This window comes from Triticum urartu, chromosome 2, assembly GCF_003073215.2.
Source record: "Triticum urartu cultivar G1812 chromosome 2, Tu2.1, whole genome shotgun sequence".
NCBI lineage: Eukaryota > Viridiplantae > Streptophyta > Magnoliopsida > Poales > Poaceae > Triticum > Triticum urartu.
In genome coordinates this window covers 711,105,218-711,126,632 of record NC_053023.1, presented here as the reverse complement: position 1 = coordinate 711,126,632, position 21,415 = coordinate 711,105,218, and the positions used below count along the sequence as shown (strand labels likewise).

Genomic DNA, 21,415 nt, shown 5'->3' with positions numbered 1-21,415 from the left:
TGCATCATTTTCTTATACCCAATTTTAATAAATGTCGATGATAAGGTTAAACATGGAAAAATTCTTATCTTTGATAAAAGTTAACGTTTACATAGAAATCGGAACACTTTTTTAAGATTATTTAGCATTTTTAGTAAATTGGAACATTTCTCTAAAAAGGAATTTTTTTAACAGATGTTTTTTTACAAAATGTTTTGTCTTTTTGAAAATTATATTATATTTGTATTTTTTTTTTTGCACTATTTGGGCTTGGAGCAAACATAAGGACTTGCCTACTCAAACACGCACGCTCTCAGAAAAAGAAGACACTCTCGTTGCGAGATGAACTGCACTCATTGTCTCTCTTTCCGTTCCCCATCTCATTATCCCTTGTAAACGAATAATTGCCCCTCTTCATTTAATTGCCCATGCGTCGCAACATGAACCGTAACATAATTTGCATGTTTGAAAAGCCGCCCGGGATTGAGATATCTTGGCTAAAGCAAATGTATAAATAAATTCGGGTGTTGTTGCTCCATGTAGTCCCCTTGTGCTGCCTTGCTGAAGAATGAAGAATTAACTGTGATATAATTTGCATGTTTGAAAAACTTGACTGAGATTCAGTCATCTAGTCTATAGCAAATACGTAACTCAACGCCTCACTATGATATGGATAAACCCTATGGCCCTCTTAAACACAAACAATGATAATTCTTGTGGGGTCTTCTGTCACATAGAGTGTGAGAATTGCAAGAGCAAGACAAATAATCGTACAGAAAATCAGAGCTAGTCATGATCCACCCACCCAGTTGCTTTGTTGGCTTCATGTATTTGCTCACCTCTCAACAAAGCGACCTCTATAACATTGTACTCCCCCAAGTAGTGTTCCTCTATGTCGTCTCAGTGTTTCATTCGAGTTTTTTTTCCGCTATTATTCACCAAGGAACATAGAAAGGGGTCACCAAAGGTATCTTCAGATATAACTTATCCAGGGCCATCAGTTATGGTATAAGCATCCAAAGGTACATTTGGATAGAACTTATATACAACAAATAGAGTCAACCAAAAGGTGTCTTCAGATATAAAGCCATGTAAAAATTTGTCACCCTGGAAAAATATTGCATGCTTGAGAGATCTGTATGCACGTTTCCGTCTCTGTTTACAATTTGCGACGATGTGAGCATGGTCTATGTTACAGTAAAAGAAAGCGAAGAAAAAGTGTACCGGAACAGATGACCTTTGTACAGGAAGGAAAACTAACCATGAATAGATTAGCTTTAAGTCACATGATGGGGAAAGGTAGATTTACCGTTTGGAAAAAATAGTTCTTATTAGCACTAAGACTCACATCAGGCATAAAAGATAAGGAATGCCAACAGAAGCACCACAATTTGAGTCGAAACCTGACATGGGTAATAGACGATTACTTTTGCTTGAAAAAAATATACCAAAGCTTCCATTGGTCACTGAAACTTCTCCGGGCAGAATATATGGTCCAGCAGAAAGCTACACTATCGGCAGTTATTCAAGCTCATCCATGTTATCTGTTTTGCATCTTATCTGAAATTAAGGACATTGCTCGCATAATTGGTCCATCAATCACCCGCTGCTAAGTGAAAAATAATTGAACAACTGAAGTGGGGCCACACACTCTATATTAGATAGCATATCGAACAATACCAAATGTACCAAAACTCAATGAGAAAGAAATAGAGGTAGACATGAACATTTAAAAGTTTAAACAGCATGCACTTTACAAGAAAAATTGGACTGGTCTCTCTTGTCATTATCTTTCAAGTAGATTCCTTATCTTTCAACAGATTAACAGATTCAGATTCAACAGATTCAGATTCTACTACATATATCTGACAATGCATTTTCTTATGAGTCCTGCTACTACAGACTTGAGCTCCTTATTCCGAGGTAGTGAAGAAAAATTGGACTGGTCTCTCATGTCTGATATTATAGTAGATTGATTAACACTCTTGCCTAACATGCTGAATTCTACACATGAAAAAGCATCACCTCGAGGGTCAATTCTAGACATGAAAAAGCATCACCTAGAGGGTCTGAAAATTAACGCAATGTATGGATTTGGATGATGATTGACGCTCTGTGCATACATGGCTGAATCAAATGTTGGACCTGGCCGGTGTCTACTCTGCTCACGGCGCTTGTTAACAGGGGTCAAGTGGAAGTATACCTCTGGTGTAGACTCCGTAGGCGACATTGGAGTGCTGGACGGATGTTTGTGTACCTCCGGCGAACTCGGAGCTTCTTCCTCCTGTGACGCTCTTGACTGTCGTATCTGAAACTGATGAGAATTTTGTTTGCAACCAATTAGGCGATGATATGGAAACTGATGTACCCACTCAACAATTGGAAAAGGAGGCCATGGATCTTCAGAACGAAGAGCAAAACAAGATGGTTGAGGACCAGTGTAGATGGTTGAGGACCAGTGTCAGGAAGATGCAGCAGAAACTGCACCAGTTTCCTCTGACGAGCAAGACGGTAGCACTGAAGAAATAGAAAGAAGAGGCCATGGATCCTCATAACGTGTTAACATGGTTCAAGGGGAAGCATACCTCTGGACATTGGCGAACTCTGAGCTCCTTCCTGCTGCGAACTCGGCGGAAACATTGGATGTTTCGTCGACAATTAACGTGATGGAGATTCCAGCGTAGTACTCTTCCTTCTTATAGCAAAAAAGAACAATCCGGGTCAAACACTCGATTGAGTTTTGTTGGACAAGGACACGGTCTGCATCATCTAATCGTAATCGGATCCCCTTATGTACATGTCTGCATTTGGTCTACTGCTAAGGTTCCATCACCGTGCTTCTTCCTGATCCTGCCCCCTCTTGCGCAGCTCTTGCTTTCCTGGATCTTCCTCAGCCACTGTACAAGAGATGATTGTGGAATGGATGTTGAAGACCGAGTACCCGCGCTCGGCCCAGCTCTCGACAGACACCGAGGGAGCTGGCAATGCGCGCTCCTAGTCGCCGCTGGCATACATGAGCTGGTGGAGACGCCGGTCAGCGTGCGGGATGGAGCCGGCGGGGACGGCAGCCACGGCGCCGCCGCTGGCTTCCGAGTCTCCGCGGAGGAGGGGGGCGAGGCGGGCCTCGATGCGCTCCACACCGGCGGAGGCCACATCCTCGTCCCGCAGGTATACCAGCACGGCGAACACCTCGGAGATGAGCCCCGTGCGGTCGGCGCCCGTCAGCTCAAGCACGGTGGCCGTGGCCGCCGCCGGCAACGCCGTTTGTTCGCACGGAGAGGCGAGGTCGAGGAGGAGGCCGGGGTTGCGGAAGACGGCGGCGTGGCGTGGCTGGGGCCTCGGGGTAGCGCGCGTAGAGGTGCGACGGTCGCTGTTTATGGTCGCCGGCGACAGCGTGTGGCGAGTGGCCGCCGGAGCGGTGCAAGGAGGCGCGAGGCGCGGGCACAGGAGCTCGGGCGCGAGCGCGCCTCTCCGCGCCGTCCATCCTCCCGGCGATCGCACTCCATCCTCCCGCGCGAGGCACGGCGGCCGCCGGCGCACGACGGAATGGGCGTAGCCGCCGGCGCAGAGTGGATAAGAGGAAGGAAAGGACTGCGGACTGAATTGAAATGCCTATAGGTCTTTTTTTGTAAAAGTGAAACGTTTTCTCTGGGTGCCACTAAAACAGGGACTGCGGGTTGATTTCCTGTAAACCGAGGGGGCTTTTTGCGAAACAACCACGACGGACGACCAGAAGCAATAGCTGATTTATTAGTAAGGTAAAGATAAAGATTATAAATACCGATCATAGCTTTCGTTCCTCCTTGAAGTTAGCTGCAATCAATCTCTTTTTAATCTCTCCTTAATAATAAAGCATCGTTCCTCCTTAAAGTTAGCTGCAATCAATCTCTTCTTAATCTCTCCCTAATAATATATATATAATAATCTTTACTACTATTAAACAATCAAACAAGAACTTTCTTACATACACCTCGCAATTAGTCCCACAATAACGCACGAGCCAATCAGCACCACACGATTAGGCCAACAAGTCTCAATCTAACGGCCATCATTAATCCAATACCTCTACGGTGTGCACTTAGCATTTACCAATGACTGACCGTACTTCACCAGGAGAGTAGTAGTCGAACAACCAGCCCCGCGCGTCCCCTACAATCACGGAAATCAGATCGCAAACTAACAACCAGCCCAGCGTCCCCTACAATCACGGAAAATCAGATCACAAGCTAAGGGAACTTCACGCCCTTGACCTTGACCTCACCGCCAGGCACATACGCCGCCAACCAACGGCATCTCCTGCCTGCACGGCGACCACGCCGCACTGCACCATCCCGTCACCTCCGTGCATGATCGCCATCGCCGATTGTTGCCGCTTGTAGCGTGGCATCCGTCCTGCGAGATCGCCAGTGCCCAGGAGAGAGCCTGCCCCGGCACCCGCACCGCCGTGCCCGCCCTGCACTGGAACCCACGCCCGCCGGGGCAGGGCGCCAGCGCCTGTCGCGTCCCCTGAACCAGCCGGGCACACGCAGCTGTGATTCTTCCGAGGACTTCTTCAGGTTCGACTTCTTCCTTTGACTGTTGCAGCATTACTCATGATTAGATTTTTGATAATAGAGTTCTAACTAATAAACAGTTGCACAGCAAAATGCTATAAGCCTTTCATTTTACATACTGACTATACGAGGATAATGAAACTGGATTTGTGTTGCACAAATTGCCTTTACTATATCAAGTAAATACAGGAAAGTGACTTTACTATATCAAGTTCCATCAACATGACCACCAACACAATCGTTCTACAAAGTAATATAGCATCTATCCAGCTCCAGGGTGTTACAATGAATTGTATAAATCTGTATAAACCCACTTTTGCACACCACATGATTGAGAATGTGCATGATTATTTAAACTGAAAACATCTGGACTACACGTGATCCATTCTAATTCTGAAAACTAAAGAAGTCGCACTTCCTGCTCCCTGAGTACAAAATGGTGCATTTGAATGTCTGTTTGTTGGAACTACGCAACTTTAGCATATCTTTTTTTTTCATGTGCATCTCCTAATAGGTGAGAGCATCAACAACATTTTGTTGATCTATCATGAACCGGTTTAGAATATATGTTTTTGCAGGACTAATGCTTGTGGTAAGCCATCTAAGAAATATTTAGAGTTGCCGACAAAGGTAATCTGGAAGTATGATTTAGTAAACAAATATGCCCGACCATCACATCAAGGAAATGTTCCATATACAACTACATGAATTTCTTAGAACAATAAAAATATTGTGCAATGCAACGAAGATTCAAAACATACTCTTTGATTCAGACTTGTTGCTCCCATCCCCTTTCGGTATCAAAAAGTGTTCAAGTTTTGTACCTGATCTGGAATCCAAACCCCTGGCTTGCTGAATGACTCGAGCAGGTCAGAACCACATAGCAACATTACCTTGACACTTCCTGAGACAAAACGCAAGTCGTAAACAACTGATTTATATACAGTGTTATAGTACTGATACAATTGGTGATTCCAACAATGTGAGAGAAGACACTACAGTGTTGCAACAACAAAAATCATTGTCACATACCTTGATCAGCTAAGCCGTCCTTGCACAGAAGAATTCTTAACTCTTGAGAGAATGGTCAAGGTACGCTGATGACCTTTCTGCATTGCCTGTATCAAGAACACAAGAATGTGTCCATCAAATGAACACGTCATCTGAACTGAAAGTACCTTATGTGACAGCGAAAATCCATTGGTACGCATGTACTGATAACATGAAAAATCAGGTTATTATGCATGGATCAACCATCATGAAAGACGAGCTTCAACATGCCAATTCGCAGAGGCGAATCCGGTGAGCAGACGGCAAGAGGTCATGAGCAGCCCCAAATTGCAAATTCGGTCATGAGAATGTGGTGTTAACACAAACCCATACACATTTCCAGTTCCGCATAGTACCTTCTTCTTGTTAGCATCGGTTCACCAGGGACATGTATCCATTAAGGCAGTAACATCCCAGCACCGACTACCCTCGCTGCTGCAACTCATCCTTCGCAAGCTCTGTACGTATGAAACAAGAGATGTGGTAATATGTAATCTGTTTGTTCTGATTCTCAGCCTGTTCTAATATTAACACAACACTTCAGAGTTGCTAAATAGATTTAACAGGTGCTGCGGCTTACCAAACATGCCTGTGCATGTAGGTGGGAAGGTTGAAGCTCTCGGTGGCCACCAGCACAACACCACCCCGCCTTCCCCCGTCTCTGCGGTCATCCAGTTGAATAAGGGAACGTATGGTGGACTAGGATGACTCTGAATAACGCAAGTGAAGAAATCCAAGATCAGGTTCTTTTCTTTCTGCTTACAGATTTGGATCCGTGGACAACTTCTCTGTGGGGACGGGAACTTCCACCTCCTCCAAGGCCAGGGCCACGACCGTCCTCTTCAAATTCCCAGCTGAGCAAGAAGCCGGCACAAAATCTTCGCTTCTCTCTTCCTGGGGTCGGCGTGCGCCCCCCGCCTGAGAGGTCGGTAGTCCGGCGTGTGCGGTAAGGGGCCGGCGTCGCCGGCGAGCATGCCAAGCTCGACCGCCTCCTCGAGCACTTCGACGGCCAGAATTCGAAGGAGGAGTGAGGTGGAGCAGGGGCATGCACGTCCGCCGCGTGGGTGACGAAGGGGAGGGGCGGCCTTACAGGGAGCGCCGGCTATGGAGGGAGGGATCTGGCGACCATGGAAGATTAGGGAAGGGAGGAGAAAAGACAGGCGGTGGAATGACTGGTTTTTAGTACAACTACAGTATATACTAGCAGTGTCCAGAGAAGGATTGTGAGTGACTGTGGCGTTGTCCAAACCAATTTTCTTTCATCCTCTAGAAAAATACTTTTCTTTTATAGGTATGTTCGATTTTGGGTGCCATTTCTTTAATCATCATGGCTTGTTTCATGGCATGAATCAGTTGATGGTTTAAAAAGTTTCGTATAAATATCTTTAAAATTAAATAAAACTGAATATATTTTATGTTTTGTAATCCTGTAGGTCATCTTGTGGAGTACTTCACCGGAGATATAAATTTTATGGATCTATCAAAACTAACTAACTCTGATTATTACTTTATAGGATCATATGACATATTTTAGAACAAAACTACCTGTCATTTTAGTGGATGAGGAATAAAATGATGATATTACAAGAAATCAAGACTTGAAAGATGACGGAAACAACACAGACCCCAAAGATTGAATGATTATTGATAGACCCCCTCCCCCTCCCCCAAAAAACATCGAACATATCACCCGAAGTTGAGCTCATCTCACAATCATTTATCCTTTCACCGACTGTCACTCCAACAAACGATGGCTTAATAGAGTAACTTTGTTCATCGGTATGATTGATGATGTCCCTTTACTAGAGTAAGACATATTTTTTCATATTTTAAAGTATGAAGGAAATGAAGTTGACGAGGAAGTTTTTGATATATATTTTAAAGTACGAAGGGAACCAAGCTCAAACCAATATCCCATCCATCGGATGAAGCACCATAGATCGTATCAATAAATGGACCTTCAAGAGATAATGGTGTTTAGTTGTGTTTTTTTAAATTATGTAACAAATTATAATAGAATTATGTGATCATCAATGTTATATGAAGACATGTTTATGGGTCGTATGTTACACGCGCGCTCATATCACTGAGCATAAGACAGATTTGAATGGGTCGGTAAAAAACTCGCTAGAAGAGAAAATATACTCAAATAGATGTTTTTATTGTAGATTATGATATGTGCGTTGCACATGCATGTGTACTAGTAAAGCATACATTGAGATTCATCATCGCATAACTTTTGCAAAAAAGTTCTTAAGTATTATGGAAATAAACCCGGCGTCCACTATAGGCCGACCATAATAATAAGTGAAAAAAAGTCTCATATGCAGTCCCGTCGTTGACATCGCTATCGCGCACGAGAAGACGAGGGTTCCCTCTGCCCCGCCGCCACGCCCCCATCCTCCTCTCCTCGATTTCACCGGCGCCGGCGTGCTACCGTCTTCCTCCTCTCCCTCTCCGGCGCGCTCTACCCACCACCACGGCGCCACAGACCGCATACTCCTCATGATGCGCCGCATGCGGGCGGCCACGTCTCGCCCGACCGTCCGCCCACACGCCTCCTCCTTTGGGGTCCGGCGAGCGGCATCGGCGGCCACGACGAATCGGCACGTGTGCGGCCACTCTGCTTCGGTTCAGGGGCTACAGACTATGCCGGATTGGCCACCGGCTCAAAGGGGACGTGCGGACGTCCTGGTCCTGCTCCTCCCGACCAAGTTGATGTGGCGCGGGGCGGCGGCCTCAGAGCCTGCGGTGTACGCCTGTTGACGGGGCTCGGGGTGGCTGTGGCTGAATATCACATCTCCTCCTCTTGTCCTCATGCTCTCTGCTTTGTGTCATCTTATCTCTCCGATTCTTCTTTGGCCACATGTGCAGGTGTTTGAGGCAGGAGCGGTGATTAGCATCGGCGAAAGTACTCCGCCCACATCCTGTTTGATGTTATGCTATGACAGACTGGGAATTTTCAGATCCAACTCTTACTACTATTTAGATATTCAGAATGAAAAAAACAAGTGTATCTGATGTCGGATCTGCACCTAAAACAAGTGTACATGATGTTCCAAGCTGTCCGTGTTGATGGCCAAAGAGTAGGCGAGGGTCCACTGTTCATTTGATTTCGTGGGGATTATCCAGAACAATGCGATCTGAATTGAAGCCAATCCGATCCAGGTGAAACAGAAGTTGATAGATTATTCTGGAGACGAGGTGATATATATATATCAAGCGGAAGTCTGTTTGTGTGACTCTGCCTGTATGTTGTCAAGTTGCAAATAGCCTGGTTTTATCAGTTGTTGCTTGATGAGAGACCAACCAGTTTATGCCTGACATTTGTGACTCTACATTTAATGCAGTACAATCGAGAGCTCACGGCATTAGGTATGCTTTAGATACAAAAACTCTCGCTCAGTTTAGTTCCCGTGTAGTGTTAAATTCTGGTGAACTATATTCGTTACAAATGGTAAGCTAAAGCAGATTTAAAAAGATGATAAATTTGCTCAAACCACGTTCAGTTTCAAAACTGACCTGAAGCTACACTCAATGGCCCTATAGATCCTCTCTTTTAAAGAATCTACCTGTTTGTTGCCATTTTGTGGGACTTATAGGAAGAAGACATGAGGTGGAGTACTTCTTAAGATAATCCTACTCAATGCATACTAGAAATTGCTATTTGAAAAAGTTGTTCTGAAGTGACTCTTCAGGGCTTGGGAGGTTGTCAATTTTTGTGTACATGTTACTGTTGTATACTACTAATACAAATTTTGTAGTCTACAAGGGGTCTGCGGTACTTTCATAGTAGCGAATAAAGAATGAATCAAATGGGATTGATTTACTACTATACCTAAATTAGTTACATATATTGCATCTTGTGGATTAATTCTTGGTCAACTAGGTGTAGTTGATTTTTCAGTTTTGACACACACTTATCTATTTACATAATGTGGTCATATGTTTCATTTTGTGGCTAACCACGTGAAAGTATGTAGGTTCAAACCGATGCTGTGGCCAACACAGATAGTAGCAGTCAAGACAATGACTTTTTGGACGAAGAAGAGTGACTTCATGCAAGGTACTAACTTGATTCGTGAGGACTGCTACCATATGCACACAGAGTTGTTCAAGATTTTTTTTGAAGGTTGAACATTTCTCTTGGGAAGCAAATCTTGCGGCCCATGAGCTTGCTAGGGAAACCAAATTTACTTCTCCTTGAATTTTGTTGGATAATCCACCTAAATAGCATGTACCTTTATTAGTTAATGATGTAACAATCATTGAGTAATAGAAATATTTTTTTGTAAAAATAAACTTATTACTGGCATAGTGATTTTGCGAATTGATGGTTGAACTGAATACTTCGATTTTTTCCTTTTGGTCTTTCCTCCCTGTGTCGATCGCCTAGCAGATATTTGTCTTACCTAACCTTTTGATGAAATCAGGAAATGAGTTCTAATATTGGTGTGACGAGTCCCTTGACTGAAGAAGGAGGAGGAGGACGTCAAGGGAGGCCGCATGAGCCGGCGGTGGCAGCATGAGCCATCACGACGCATCGCTGGGAGGCTCCGGGCGGGGGGCATGAGAGGTGTGACACAAGTGAGGAGGCGAACTAGAGAAGATGAGTAGATCGAGATGGATCATACAAGGATGAAGGGATGTTATAGAGCCGTTAGCCGACGGTGCTAATTTCCTGTGTGTGTCGATGTCGGTTGCCATGCAGTAAATGAAGAGTGTGTGTATGCCTGTGGCACCCTCCATTTTCATATTTGGAGTCCACACAGGCTGGGTGGCCGAGGGGAAGAGTGAGCGATTTTTTTGTTCCGTTTTCTTTGCCTGAGTAGGTGTCTGTGAGGACTCCTCCCCCCAGGCTTGGTGATTTTGGTGATGGTGGTGAGATGGTGGATTCTTTTTTTGCGGGATCGTGTAATATACATAGAAATTTTTCTGAGCTTCTATTTTACATGTGATGATTCATAATTCCATATAGGCATCAGGGGTTGGGTCGTTGCATGCAGAATATGACCATATTCATATCTTTTTAAAACATATACCCCCTTCGTTTTTAAATATAAGTCTTCTTAAAAATTTAAATATGAACTATATACGAAGTAAAATGAATGAATCTACGTTCTAAAATATATCTATATGTATATTCGTATGTTCATATATTTGTATGTAGTCCGTATTGAAATATCTAAGATGACTTATATTTAAAAACGGAGGAAGTATTTCATGTTTTCACTTTTCAGACAGATGGATGGATAATGTCAGTGTTTCGAGAGAAAAAAAGATGGTGGGCACCTACCTACCAAGTTTTTTTATGTGGACAATGCGAATGAGTTTTGCTCACACAATGTCAATTTTTTTTCCGTTGCGACGCACGGGCATATGTCCTAGTCTATCCCTAATTAATAATAAAGCACGGATTGACTCCGTGGATTCACCGTCACAATACACTTTCTTCTCCTGAAATTACGCTTTTAGTTTCAATTTAAAACATATACGCGAGGTGGTACTAAAGCGTCAATTTCATTCAAATTGTTCGGCATCGAGAAAGCGAACGAAACAGCCCATCCAGAAAAGGACCCACCTTTTTTTCTCCCGTTGCAACGCACGGGCATATGTCCTACTCTATCCCTAATAATAAAGTACGGATTAACTCCGTGGGTTCACCGTCACAATACACTTTCTTCTCCTGAACTTTCTTCTCCTGAAATTACGCTTTTAGTTTCAATTTAAAACATATACGCGAGGTGGTACTAAAGCGTTAATTTCATTCAAATTGTTCGGCATCGAGAAAGCGAACGAAACAGCCCATCCAGAAAAGGCCCCACCTTTTTTTCTCCCGTTGCAACGCACGGGCATATGTCCTACTCTATCCCTAATAATAAAGCACGGATTGACTCCGTGGGTTAACCGTCACAATACACTTTCTTCTCCTGAAATTACGCTTTTAGTTTCAATTTAAAACATATACGCGAGGTGGTACTAAAGCGTCAATTTCATTCAAATCGTTCGGCATCGAGAAAGCGAACGAAACAGCCCATCCAGAAAAGGCCCCACCTTTTTTCTCCCGTTGCAACGCACGGGCATATGTCCTACTCTATCCCTAATAATAAAGCACGGATTGACTCCGTGGGTTCACCGTCACAATACACTTTCTTCTCCTGAAATTACGCTTTTAGTTTCAATTTAAAACATATACGCGAGGTGGTACTAAAGCGTCAATTTCACTCAAATCGTTCGGCATCGAGAAAGCGAACGAAACAGCCCGTCCAGAAAAGGCCCCATCTTTTTTTCTCCCTTTGCAACGCACGGGCATATGTCCTACTCTATCCCTAATAATAAAGCACGGATTGACTCCGTGGGTTCACCGTCACAATACACTTTCTTCTCCTGAAATTACGCTTTTAGTTTCAATTTAAAATATATACGCGAGGTGGTACTAAAGCGTCAATTTTATTCAAATCGTTCGGCATCAAAAAAGCGAACGAAACAGCCTATCCAGAAAAGGCCCCACCTTACGTATATCATTTGGCCACAGGATTACTCATGGGCCGGCAGGCATGGGTAGGCAAGAAAAAATAATTGCTTCATGCGGGAATTGAACTCATGACATCATGTCCCAACCACAAAGGAGCTACCAACTAAGCTGTCTCATGCTCATGCAAAATATTAGGATACACAATCTAACTAATAATCCTACATCGCTTTTTTACACCAAATTCCATTAACTTATATACACACGACTGCGAGAATCAACGGGTAGAGATGTAAAAGAAAGCAACAGATAACAGACATCTAAAGATAGATATATTTGCATGTGATGTGATGTCGTCCAACAAATCGCTATCCGTTGTGTTTTCAATTTTTTTTTCTCTTGCATCGCCCGGACTGCTTGAGGGCAGCTCCTCTGAACTAATCTTCCGGCTGCAGTGGTAAGCATGTCCATGTTCGGTGCTTCCAACAGCACGCAATTTTCTACAGTGTAGGTCTTGTAAGTGCGAGCATAGTAAATATATATGATTTATCTAATCCATTGTATTAAGGAGTTTTATAGTTCTGCTTCATGCAAAGACTATTTTATTATTAACGGCTGCTGCTACCGATCAGCCGGATGATTTCCAGTCTTCCTTTCCTTTTCAGGCGTCTACACACAACGTGCCCTGTGATGACACCACATGACCTTCTGCACAAAATGAGGTTGCAACAGCAATGCCTCGGCCGCGGCACCGTCGCCGGCAAGCACACAGCAGTGGATGTTGCAATCCCGACGAGCACAGCTTCGACGAGACACGAACCTAGACACTATCTGTTCCATCTCTCGCCACGCAGTAGGACTCATGCTACGAAAAGTCTGAGCGACGCCGGCCATGTCCTCGCCGCTGGTGCCTCCATGTATGTGACTTTGCAGCTGCGCCACCCCCACCCCGTCCGTGGATGCTTCGCAGCACGCACCAGCTCCCATGGCAGCACCGACGACGTCGGCGACGCTTCAATGCAACTCCGGTGAAGCTTCAATGCACCTGTGGTGCTTCAATGCAGCTCCGGCGACGATTCAATGCAACTCTGGTTGCGCTTCATTGCAGCGTTCAACGGCGTCGCGGTGCTTCATTGTAGCTCCAGCGGCCCCATCGATGCTCCACTACAGCAACGTGCATGGCGAGCTCCATGGCAGCATCCGCGCCGGCGGATGCTGCGACGCCGCGTGTGAAGGCAATGGGGGATGCACCGATTTAAGAACGACAACAAATGGCGGCGCCAATAGATGCTTCGATGCAGTGCCCGCTATCGACAGCACGCGGCGGCTCCGATGGATGCTGCGACGCCACGTGCGACGGCAATGACGGATGCTCTGATGCAACAACGACAACACACGGCGGCGCTGATGGATGCTTCGATGCAGAGCCCACTATCGACAGCACACGGCCTCCAGTGGATGCCGCGACGCAGTCCTGTTGTGGTTCTCGACGATGTCATCCTCTCTAGCTTGAATCAATGGCAGCTACGAGCATGGCGGGATTTGCAGCTGCAGGGTGGCTCATGGGGCAGGGTAGCATCCATGCGGCGACGGTGGCGGTGGCTCTCAGTTCCCAGTTGTGGTGGTTGGTGGTGCTTGCCATGGTATTGACGGCCTCTCCTGTGGCAGTTACGAACAAGAAAGAAAGGGGAAAAAAGAGAGAAAACGAGTGGAGAAGAGGGATCGCGAGGAGACAAGGCTATTGGAGTAGTGGGTGGCCTTTCATGGGACATGTGCTGCACATAGGAGCCGGTTTAAGGGAGTAAGAAATCATTTGGCTGAAAGTAAACCTTTTTCATTATTAATTCGGCTATATATAGTGGGAAAATCAAAGAGTATCCTACTTAGTCAAACTGTAAAATGTACAATGTCAAAGTGTTGTTATCTTCGTCATCTCCTCCCAATTGCACAATATATCTTTATTATTAATTTCACCACAACAGAATTATTGTTCTTTTTTTACTTGAGAATTATTTCACCACAACAGAATTATTGTACTTAGTATGCGAAACAACATGTTATTTCTCATCCTCAAACCAGAGTTCAGGTAATTCTTAAAACTTGAACTTCTCGCGTGGTCATGGCCTTTAGTAAGATGCCATCTGGTAGTTTCACAATAAAAAATTGTCATTATCCCGAAATTTTATTTTATTTTCGTTCATGAGTGTTTTTTTTGTTCAGGAATATCTTTCATGGGTTTCAAAATGATTTTTTAAGGTATAGGGCCTATTTCTAAGTCACCAGTGATCGATCCCCCGCCGTTGCCGTTGATCCTTGCCGAGCTTCAAAGATCCTCTCAGGGCCGGGCCCATAGTTGTGCAGACTGTGCGGCCCGCACAGGGTCCATAAATTTTGGGGGCCCCAAATTTTTGTATAGGCCTATGACTAGTATAGCTGGGGGCGTGGATGGCGCTGGCTTCAGTAGCCCAACATACAGCCCAGGCCAAAGCCGTCCTACTCATGCGGTACACATCGAATGACCTAACGCACTGGACTGGAGGGAGGCGACGCGACCTGCTCCTGCCAGTCCGCCGCCAGCCGCCAGAGATGTCTTCCCGCTCCCCGATCGCCCCCTCCCAACCCATCAGCCATGCCCTGGCCGTGCTGCGCCGGTGCGCTCGGACCCACGGCCTTCCACCACTGATGCGATGAGCCCAACCTCCGCTTCGCCCTGCTGCCGTCGTGCTTCCATCCGCCCCAGCCAAGGCCGGCGGTGGCCCCTGCCTATGCCTTCACGCTCCCTTGTGCAGAAGATGATCTTCAACGATATGGGAACTAGTTGATTTTCGAAGGAAATTCCCAAGGAGATGCGTGCTTCAGTGCTTGAAGATAGATCAATTTGGATCCATTAGAAGAACGATGGAAAGCCAAGGCATTACAGTACATGCAGATGCAGAGCTAATTCAATGGTGTTGTGGTCAGCAGATGCATATTAGGCTGAATAAATATGTAAACTGTAGGTTTCTAGTCAACAATGACACTGAAAAATTAGGATATTGGCACTTATATTTGAAGAGTGAATATTAATAAATATATAACTGATTCTAAAATCACAATGCTTGAACAGAAGCATACATTTTAACCTGAAATCATACAACCTTAAAGGTCTCGCAAATGGTTTTTATATCAACCGAATGGTAAGTATTTCAATTTATATCAATGGTAATTATTTCACCTGATGATTATGCATTTTCTTATGAAATTATACTTCTGATGCCTTGAAGGTATTGGTTCTTCTTCTACTATTGATCTGGTTATGGAAGCTATGGATGAAGCAAACAATTGATTTGGTACTCTTTTCATCCCTTTATTACTATTTGCAATTTTCCATGTTTATCTACTTTTTGGATCATTACCAATTGAGTTCAAACTCTACATTTATTGAGTAACCGAGCTTTATTTTGTATGTTTTAGAATGGGGTATTTTTTGGGAATGTTATGAGGTATTTTTGGGTAGTAACAACTTGCCAAAATTTATCTATGTTGCCGGAAAAAATATGACCGGGGGTTTGCTTTCCGCCACTGCTTGCCACCTCAGTTAAAGATCATAGCATAGCAGTTCAATCGGACGGGACACAAGACTAGGTGAGTTAGACGGTTCGTCTAATTGCCAAACATTGACGCATAATCTTCAATTGGTATTTGCTTCATTTTTTTCTAGTGAGATAGGGCCCCAATTTTGAATTTCACACAGGGCCCCGGATTTTGCCGGCCCGGCCCATCCTCTATCCGAAGTTACGCTACCACAAAACGCCAGTTCACTAATGTATTCTATTATTTTTTCTGATTTTGTGTCTATACTGTAGTCCCATGCTATACAATTCCTCTCAATGAATTAGATAATAATGTGCATCTTCCTATTTTTATAAGTTTTGTTATCTGGTTTCTCTGGTTGATAAAGGAATTTGCATGGGTGCACTTAAATTGATTATTGTTATAGATGACGTATGACCTGCATCGTTCAATTTGGTACATTCTTGTTGCGCCTAAACTTAGGTATATACATGTTCATTGAGGTTGAAAAGTCATTATCGTTATTTGAAATTATTAGGATCTCAGGTGTTGTCAGGTTGTTGTACGTGATATAGAGCAAGAAGAGTGCCAACCAGGACGCGGCGAGGTCAAAACAAACATAATCCTCCATGTTTTCTTCCTTGCTCATTTCGCTGCCGTGACAAAAAATTAACAATGTATTCCCGTTCGCACAAGCAATTTTCTTACTGAATCTGAGTACACATCAGTATTCTCTCCCGTTGCAACGCACGGGCATTTGTACTAGTAATAATAAAGTACGGATTGACTTTGTCGGATTCACCATACAATACACTTTCTTCTTATGTCATAATACGTTTTTACGATTATTATTTGCACCGTTTGATGAGAACATTAACAGTTTAGATTTTATAGTTTTTACGTAACACATATTTAACATGTATATGTGCCAACACATTGAGTTGTCATGTACTCCCTCCGTCCGGAAAAGTTGTCTTCGTGGCAATTTTACGAAAACCTCCTCGGTGTATTCTGTTGGGGAACGTTGCAGAAAACAAAAATTTTCCTACGGTTTCATCAAGATCCATCTATGAGTTCATCTAGCAACGAGTGATTGGATTGCATCTACATACCTTTGTAGATCACGCGCGGAAGCGTTCAAAGAACGGGGATGAGGAAGTCGTACACGACGTGATCCAAATCACCGAAGACCTAGCGCCGAACGGACGGCACCTCCGCGTTCAACACACGTACGGTCAGCGTAACGTCTCCTTCTTCTTGATCCAGCAAAGGGGAAGGAGAGGTTGAGGAAGATGGCTCCAGCAGCAGCACGACGGCGTGGTGGTGATGGAGCTGCAGTACTCCGGCAGGGCTTCGCCAAACGCTATGGAGGAGGAGGAGGTGTTGGAGAGGGAGAGGGAGGCACCAAAGGTCGGGGTAAGAAGTCCTCCATCTCCCCCACTATATATAGGAGGGCCAAGGGGGGGGGGGCGCCGGCCCTAGGAGATCTAATCTCCTAGGGGGGTGCGGCCAAGGGGAGGAATCCCTCCTCCCCAAGGCACCTAGGAGGTGCCTTCCCCTCTTAGGACTCTTCCTCCCTTGAAACCCTAGGCGCATGGGCCTCTTGGGGCTGGTGCCCTTGGCCCATGTAGGCCAAGGCGCACCCCCTACAGCCCATGTGGCCCCCCGGGACAGGTGGCCCCACCCGGTGGACCCCCGGGACCCTTCCGGTGGTTCCAGTACAATACCGGTGACCCCGAAACTTGTCCCGATGCCCGAAATAGTACTTCCTATATATAATTCTTTACCTCCGGACCATTCCGGAACTCCTCGTGACGTCCGGGATCTCATCCGGGACTCCGAACAACATTCGGGTTACTGCATATACATATCCCTACAACCCTAGCGTCACCGAACCTTAAGTGTGTAGACCCTACGGGTTCGGGAGACATGTAGACATGACCGAGATCGCTCTCCGGTCAATAACCAACAGCGGGATCTGGATACCCATGTTGGCTCCCACATGCTCCTCGATAATCTCATCGGACGAACCACGATGTCGAGGATTCAAGCAACCCCGTATATAATTCCCTTTGTCAATCGGTATGTTACTTGCCCGAGATTCGATCATCGGTATCCCAATACCTCGTTCAATCTCGTTACCAGCAAGTCACTTTACTCGTACCGTAATGCATGATCCCGTGACCAAACACTTGGTTACTTTGAGCTCATTATGATGATGCATTACCGAGTGGGCCCAGTGATACCTCTCCGTCATACGGAGTGACAAATCCCAGTCTTGATCCGTGTCAACCCAACAGACACTTTCGGAGATACCCGTAGTATACCTTTATAGTCACCCAGTTACGTTGTGACGTTTGGCACACCCAAAGCACTCCTACGGTATCCGGGAGTTACACGATCTCATGGTCTAAGGAAAAGATACTTGACATTGGAAAACTCTAGCAAACGAACTATACGATCTTGTGCTATGTTTAGGATTGGGTCTTGTCCATCACATCATTCTCCTAATGATGTGATCTCGTTATCAATGACATCCAATGTCCATAGTCAGGAAAACCATGACTATCTGTTGATCAACGAGCTAGTCAACTAGAGGCTTACTAGGGACATGTTGGTGTCTATTATTCACACATGTATTACGATTTCCGGATAATACAATTATAGCATGAATAAAGACAATTATCATGAACAAGGAAATATAATAATAATGCTTTTATTATTGCCTCTAGGGCATATTTCCAACATATTCCCGACAAACGACGCACTCCCCCACCTCCGCTCCTCTCCCCGCCGGTTCCCCTGCTTGTCTCCTCCCTTGTCGGAGCCCTCTGCTCGGCTCCCCAAGAAGCTATTGCTGGCGTCGCCGGAGATTCCCCGCGCAAGAAGATCCCTGCTCTGCTCCCCCTCCTTGCTCCCCTCCTCCTCCGCCGCATTGCTTCCCCGGCGAGGAGAAGCATCGATTTTTCCGACCTCCTCCGACAGAAGCCGCAGCTGCCCTACTCCACCACCGCCACAGCTTGCCGCCGCCGTAACTGCCTCCTCCGCGGCTCTCTCCTGCTCGCGCAGCTCCAGCTTGCCTTCCTCCCCTAGCTTCCCTAGTGACCGCCGTGCTCTGCTCCGGCTGCTTCAGATCCGGCGTCGGCAAGGCTGATATGGTGGCTGCGAGGCCAGACGGCAGGAGACGTAACCGACGAGCCCGACGACAGCAAGCTTGATGGCGAGCTCGACGTCGGCGGAGACGTCTTCTGTACTGCGAGCTCCACCATCCCTGCACATACTGTACTGCGAGCTCGACGATGGCGGTGGCGTCTTCTTGGCAGGTTAAGCCTCCCTCCTTCAATTCCCCTCCATGATTTATGTGTCAAAACTGATTTTTTTACTGAAATTTGCTGCTTCTGACATTTGCTTAAGACTACGAGGATCACACTTGTTTCTTCAGTTAGCAAAACCTGGTAGACAAATCTCACTAGGCCATTTGTTTCATGATGTGGCAAGTAATTTAGTCATTGTTTCAGACTGCAATCAAGTCTTCTGTCATTGTTTCAAAATTCTTCAGACTGCTAGATTCAAGTTCTGCTATAACTGAAAAAAGGGACATAACCACACCTGAATAATTTTCGAGTTCAGAACCACACATTTTATCATCCTACTTCCAGGAATTTTTCTTGATGAACCTGAGATTTATTGGTAAGAGTATTCACTAGTCTACTAAGTCCAGGGTATCAGTAGCATTTTCTTATTCTTTTGGCAAGCCTTTTCTTGGTTGCGCGGTTAACTGATCTTGTTAACATGTTAACTGAATTTTGCAAGGAAAATTGAACTTTGCGTTGTTGGACTGACAGGAGTAGAAAATTTGGAGTACACAGTGTACTGAGTTCTCTTACTCCGTCAAATTACTCTTGGCTGTAGCTCCCATACAAAATTAAAGGATCAGAATTACTATTGCAAATAAATTTCTGATGTTTGAAAACATCACAATTTTTGAAAAATGCCCTTGGGTACAATGTAGGTGTAGTAGGTTTTTGCCTATTTGCAAGTTTGGCATATCTTGCATGGGTTCAGGTACATCAGTATGTTGTTTCTATACCAGTAAGCTGGCATCAACCAAATACTTCTATTATTCAAATAAATCCAAATACTTCTATCCTTTCTTTTCCTATCCTTTCTCATTGAACACATGACACAATACATACACATGACACAAAGCCATACACATGACACAAGACATACACATGACACAAAGCCATACACATGACACAAGACATACACATGACACATGACACATCACATACTCCTATACAGCGGTTATTTCCTCTCCAGCATTTTGTAGACGGTCCTTGTGTAGATGCGGCAGCTTATAGTTGTTTCCTCCTTGATCTTTCATCACTTCCACCATGACTGCTTGCAACGTCATAAAGCTTTTCAACAGCTTATGGGGATCGTAGTTCTCAAACTCCTCCTCTACACCCTGTACCAGTTCCTGTATATTCATAGGCGCTCTGCAGTCGGTTAGGGATTGGAGGGAGCAGTGGAAACAAAGATTCAGAACATTGAGCTCAGGGCTGTTTGGTGGTTGTTGCAATAATCGAATATCCAGATCTGTCTGTGCCACGGCTTCTAGAAAACCAGCATCATTAGGGAGGACATGCGGTGTTGCATTATCTTGTTGAATAAAGATCGTTGTGTCATCGTCACCGTCCGGCCATTTGTCTTGAATGGCAGGGATTACTTTATTGATCAAGTAATCTCTGCACACAGGTCTAGTAACTTTGACCGGCTTCAACTCTATTGTCCCCCTATCTCTATTCTGGCTTGTTCGTTGTGCCTCGGTCTGTACCACGAACGGCCAAATGCCAAGTTTCCCATCAAATATCATCTCCCCATCTTCATTGTAGCGAGGTTTGGCTACAGCTGTTAGAAACATTACCTTCCCAATGCTATGAGTATTGTGCACAGTTCGGTTTGGTTCTTCTTCTCCAGGCAGTACGTAGTAGCTACTCTTCACTCGGGTCATGTCATACCATTTCTCGTCGATGTGGACCATATTTGTCATTGGCTTGAAACTGGGCCAAGGACTTGATATCCATCTTTCATCCATCATGGATAGGCAGAACTTTAGTCTCGCTATCTTGTTCTGTGGCTTGAGGGTGGGTTTGATGGTGCTTGTGATGCTTTTCAGCTCTTGCAATTGAAATCTGTCATGTAGGGTTGATCGGGGCACACCTAAACACCTTGCTAGAGACCGGATTGTTCTTCTTTTGTTCAAGGGGATTGTGGCTGTTCTCGACAGATCTAGTTCTTTTCTCTTCCTACCACTTTTGTTCTTCTTGCTTGAAACATCAACTTCTTGGCCTGCCGCAAGTTGTCGTTTGGCTAGATTCCATATTCTTGTAACTGTTCGCGGGTGAACATTCAGCATCGTCGCAATGAGCACCTTGTCATACACGTGAACCTGTCCATCTCTAAGCTCGATTACTCGCAGAGCAAAGTAAACACCATGTCTCTCCTTGTCTGTCAAGTCCTTGCCTCTTGGATTGCCATGTGCATCAGCTTCTTCCAATTCTGCATCTTCTTGTGCCTCTTGAGCTTCTTCCAATTCTGCATCTCCTTGTGCCTCTTGAGCTTCTTCCAATTCTGCATCTCCTTGTGCCTCTTGAGCTTCTTCCGGCATCAAGTTCAAATCAATAGCATCACCCTGTTGAGCTTGTTCTTCTTGTTGAGCTTCGTCCTCATCTTCCTGCATCAAGTTCAAATCAATAGCATCACCCTGCTGAGCTTGTTCTTCTTCTTGAGCTTCGTCCTCCTC

General features: G+C 45.0%; 3 long non-coding RNA genes across 3 annotated transcripts; 1 reads left to right on the top strand and 2 right to left on the bottom strand.

Moving 5' to 3' along the window:
- Nucleotides 1-947: 947 nt before the first annotated feature.
- LOC125540000 lies at nt 948-3,700 on the bottom strand. Its single transcript, XR_007297132.1, has 2 exons — nt 2,565-3,700; nt 948-2,293 (listed from the first exon to the last, which is right to left on the bottom strand). It is a non-coding gene; the product is annotated as an uncharacterized LOC125540000 (long non-coding RNA).
- A 724-nt stretch (nt 3,701-4,424) lies between these two features.
- On the bottom strand, nt 4,425-6,061 carry LOC125540001. Its single transcript, XR_007297133.1, has 4 exons — nt 5,939-6,061; nt 5,565-5,650; nt 5,357-5,436; nt 4,425-4,554 (listed from the first exon to the last, which is right to left on the bottom strand). It is a non-coding gene; the product is annotated as an uncharacterized LOC125540001 (long non-coding RNA).
- Nucleotides 6,062-7,759: 1,698 nt separating this feature from the next.
- LOC125539999 lies at nt 7,760-10,528 on the top strand. Its single transcript, XR_007297131.1, has 3 exons — nt 7,760-8,957; nt 9,566-9,648; nt 10,016-10,528. It is a non-coding gene; the product is annotated as an uncharacterized LOC125539999 (long non-coding RNA).
- Nucleotides 10,529-21,415: the final 10,887 nt, after the last annotated feature.